This window comes from Perca fluviatilis, chromosome 20, assembly GCF_010015445.1.
Source record: "Perca fluviatilis chromosome 20, GENO_Pfluv_1.0, whole genome shotgun sequence".
Lineage (NCBI taxonomy): Eukaryota > Metazoa > Chordata > Actinopteri > Perciformes > Percidae > Perca > Perca fluviatilis.
The window spans coordinates 33,619,903-33,624,071 of record NC_053131.1 but is presented as its reverse complement, the minus strand read 5'-3'; the positions used below and the strand labels follow the sequence as shown (position 1 = coordinate 33,624,071).

At 42.6% G+C, this 4,169-nt stretch overlaps 1 protein-coding gene across 1 annotated transcript in view; it reads left to right on the top strand.

Moving 5' to 3' along the window:
* The first annotated feature begins 427 nt into the window (after positions 1 to 427).
* coch (coagulation factor C homolog, cochlin (Limulus polyphemus)) overlaps positions 428 to 4,169 on the top strand; it is a 29,577-nt gene continuing 25,835 nt past the window's right edge. Inside the window, exon 1 of the mRNA XM_039785129.1 lies at positions 428 to 505. The gene's annotated coding sequence lies outside the window, so the exon portion shown is untranslated. The remainder of the gene's footprint in view (positions 506 to 4,169) is intronic.

Below are 4,169 nucleotides of genomic sequence, written 5' to 3'. Positions count from 1 at the left end.
GAGTAAGCTGTCTGGTCGCTGCTTTTAAAAATGTAATCTTTGTTTTTGTTAGATTTGCTAAAGTCTACGATGACTAAGGACATGCAGTAATACGGTCAAAGATATTTAACTTACTACACACAAGTTGTTGTTTCCAAGATCAAAACTAACTGGATACACAAGTTCATTCTCTCTCTCTCTCTCTCTCTCTCTCTGTCTCTCTCTCTCTCTGTCTGTCTCTATCTTTCTCTGTCTGTCTCTCTCTCTCTCTCTCTCTCTTTCTCTCAGGTCGACCTGTCAGTGAAGCTCCTCCCTCCTTCTTTGTGTGTGTGTGTGTGTCTGTGTGTCTGTGTGTGTGTGTGTGTGTGTGTGTGTGTGTGTGTGTGTGTGTGTGTGTGTGTGTGTGTGTGTGTGAGTGAGAGCTTATTTAAAGAGCAGCAGCTCAGCATCAGCAGCTTAGCGCCGGCTGTTTCCAGGGAGTAAAGTCTGAAAAGTTTTCCTGAGAGAGACGACTGCTGAACAAACGGTAAGACCACCGAGTTCACCGCGTCGATGGATGGATGGATGGATGGATGGATGGATGGATGGATGGATGGATGGATGGATGGATGGATGGATGAGTGAGTAAAGGATCGGCTGACTTAAATCCAAACAGAGGGACTTGTCTTTCCTGCTGCCAACTTCTTTACTGACTGTTTGAATAGGTTTCTGCCTGTATTGTTTAGAAACTATAGCGATACACGGGCACCGATTGGCTCTGTGTTGTGATTTTCATTTATTGCGATTCGATAGTTTTGAGTATTTTGGTTTTCTAAGAAGAATGCACATCACATGTCAGTCAGTCAGTCTGACATTTATTTCATTTGTAAAGAAGAACTTAACATGGATCTCCTGCTTTCGTTCTGTTTTTGCTGGACACGTGAATGTCTTTGTATGTTTACGTTTTTTTTTGTCTTTACCTTAAAGGTTAAAAAAAAAACATGATGTGCCTTTTCATATATTTTTATAGCAATTTTTAGAGGCTCTTTTATATTTATTTATTCATCTTTTGTGAATGTTTTGCATTGATGGGACTGCATCCAACCTTGTTGTTGTCAGGAATGCGAGACTTGGACCCAAAAATTCAGAGTAGAGGTAAACAAAAGAATTACAACATAAGGTGTCCCGAGGAAGGCAGGCAGCGAAATTACGAATACCACTATGGCCACGCCAAGACCTGCCCTACGAAGCAGCTCGTTGGTTGGGGTTAGCTAAGCATTTCACCTCGAGTGGTTAAGGTTAGGGTAGCCGATTGGTCAGGGGATAGGACCTGAACAAATGGGGTTAGGTTACCTTGCGTAAGCATGGATGCCTGGCCAATAAATGCTATTAAAGGGCGGGTCTTGGCATGGCCATAGTGGCATTCGTAATATCGCAGGCAGGCAGGTAGGCAGGTAGGCAGGCAGGTAGGCAGGCAGGTAGGCACAAACAAAGGTAAACCAGAAGACATGACAAAAAAAACAACCAGGAAAGGAGTGACGCAGGGAAACCCAGGAAGGCAAGACAATGAACCGACAAGAGACAAAGACAGCACAGAGACTAAATACACCAGGTAACAAGGGTGAAACAGGGAACAGGTGACACGAGGGCTCAGGAACAGGTGACACACATCAGGGCGGGGCAGAACAACAGACAGGTGGGAAAACACAAGACAAGAAGTAAGACGAGACATAACAGGAGAGAGAGAGAGAGAGACTACAAAATAAAACAGGAAAAACTACAACAGAAAACCCACAATCGTGACAGTTGTACATGTACAATGACATTAAAGTTATAGTGCGTATAGTAGGGAAGGGTATGACTGAAGGAATAGATGTGAAGTAGGATCATGTGCAGTAGTTTTATTTTATTTATTTAGGACATTGTGCAATATACTCCTTTTACTGTATTATATTTATTGATGTGTTAGATAAATAGTGTTGTAGATGTCTGGTGCAATGTTTGTGTTGTGGATTATGAGTCAATATGCCTGTACTGTACAACAAATTGCCTCTCGGGGACATTAAAGGTCCTATGACATGGTGCTCTTTGGATGCTTTTCTATAGACCTTAGTGGTCCCTGATACTGTATCTGAAGTCTCTTTTATATAGGCCTTAGTGGTCCCTGATACTGTATCTGAAGTCTCTTTTATATAGGCCTTAGTGGTCCCTGATACTGTATGTGAAGTCTCTTTTATATAGACCTTAGTGGTCCCCTAATACTGTATCTGAAGTCTCTTTTATATAGACCTTAGTGGTCCCCTAATACTGTATCTGGAGTCTCTTTTATATAGACCTTAGTGGTCCCCTAATACTGTATCTGGAGTCTCTTTTATATAGACCTTAGTGGTCCCCTAATACTGTATCTGGAGTCTCTTTTATATAGGCCTTAGTGGTCCTCTAATACTGTATCTGAAGTCTCTTTTATATAGGCCTTAGTGGTCCTCTAATACTGTATCTGGAGTCTCTTTTATATAGGCCTTAGTGGTCCTCTAATACTGTATCTGGAGTCTCTTTTATATAGGCCTTAGTGGTCCTCTAATACTGTATCTGAAGTCTGTGTAGCCAGTGACCATCAGTTTTGACTGGTTTGCTCACTGGTTGAGTGATTTAATTTACTGGTTTCCTGTTTACTTAATAACTGGCTAACTGCTTTTGGTTAACAATATGGTTTCCTGGTTGACTTTGTCTGTTGACTGGTTAACTCACTAAGTAGCCAGACCTTCCTCCTCCACAGCGCTGCGGAGGAAGGTCTGTCTAGTCCACACAGCATTCCTGGAATGGGAGAAAAACGTGCTCTGGATTACTGGCATTTCTTTGGACCAATCACAATCGTCTTGGGGCGGGGCTAAGCTCCGGACGGAGCCACGGTGCCTCTGCTAAATAGCCTCTGGAAGGAACTTGTTTTGGTGGAACATGTGGACGTTCAGAAGTAGTTTTAGTCGTGCAACAGAAAACTCTGATTGGACAGATAGTCTAGCTAGTCTGTCTGGATTTACCTTGCAGAGATCTGAGGAGCAGTCAGACAGACAGACAGACAGATAGTCTAGCTAGCTGTCTGGATTTACCCTGCAGAGATCTGAGGAGCAGTTAGACAGACAGACAGACATACATACAGACAAACAGATAGACAGACAGATAGTCTAGCTAGCTGTCTGGATTTACCCTGCAGAGATCTGAGGAGCAGTTAACCGTAGTCCTCATAAATCAGCCGGAGGTTAGAACGCCAACACAGAGACAGAGGAAGGGGACAGAAAAGATATGCGTCCGGTGGAATTTATCTACATAAGAGTGACATGACACTGTCATGTCACTCTTATGTAGATACCTTCAAGTAAAGTGTTACCAAAAATTCAAATGCTATAAAATTGAATAAAGCAACCAGATTCATAGTGAACCGATCATCTTTTTTAAACACGCTAAATAGTCTCAGGAAGGAACTGGTTCTGGTGGAACATTTGCACCCAGCAAAAGAAAATACCACATCCAATATTAAATGAAGTTAACTGTTAACACAACACAGTACCGTGAGCTATTTAAATGAGCTGATCCATGGTTAAACCTCATTGGCTCTTACCAGTGGATCTTCGTGTGTACAGCAATCCCACCAATCAGTCCCAAAACCTCCCAGTTAGAGAGGAAATGACCTAAACTTATTCTTATTAAATCTTTATAATCATTCCCTGAAAGAAGGGGGAATGAGAGGGGGAAATGTCAGAGAAGGGGGAATGAGAGGGGCAAACGTAGCAGAAGATATTCCTTTTTAAACCATAACGTAGCGATGTAAATGTAGCCTAACTGACTATTATCTATCTATAATTGCAGGAAAGTATCTCTTTCTGTGTGTGTGTGTGTGTGTGTGTGTATGTATGTGTGTGTGTGTGTGTGTGTGTGTGTATGTGTGTGTGTGTGTGTGTGTGTGTTATGCGCATATCTCTCGAACCGTTAGTCCGATGGATTTCAAACTTGTCAGGTGTCTCCCTACGGGCACGAGTAAGTGCAGTGCCAAGTGTGACATTGTTTGGATAAGAAATGCAAAAGATATCGTTAAATATATAATCGGTAAAAGAAGCACACGTTGGCTTTTGCCTCTCTAGCCGCTGGCCACTCCCCCCTCTCACCCTGAGGACCAGAGACAGAGAGAGAGCAGCAGAGCTTTGGCAGCTAAAATG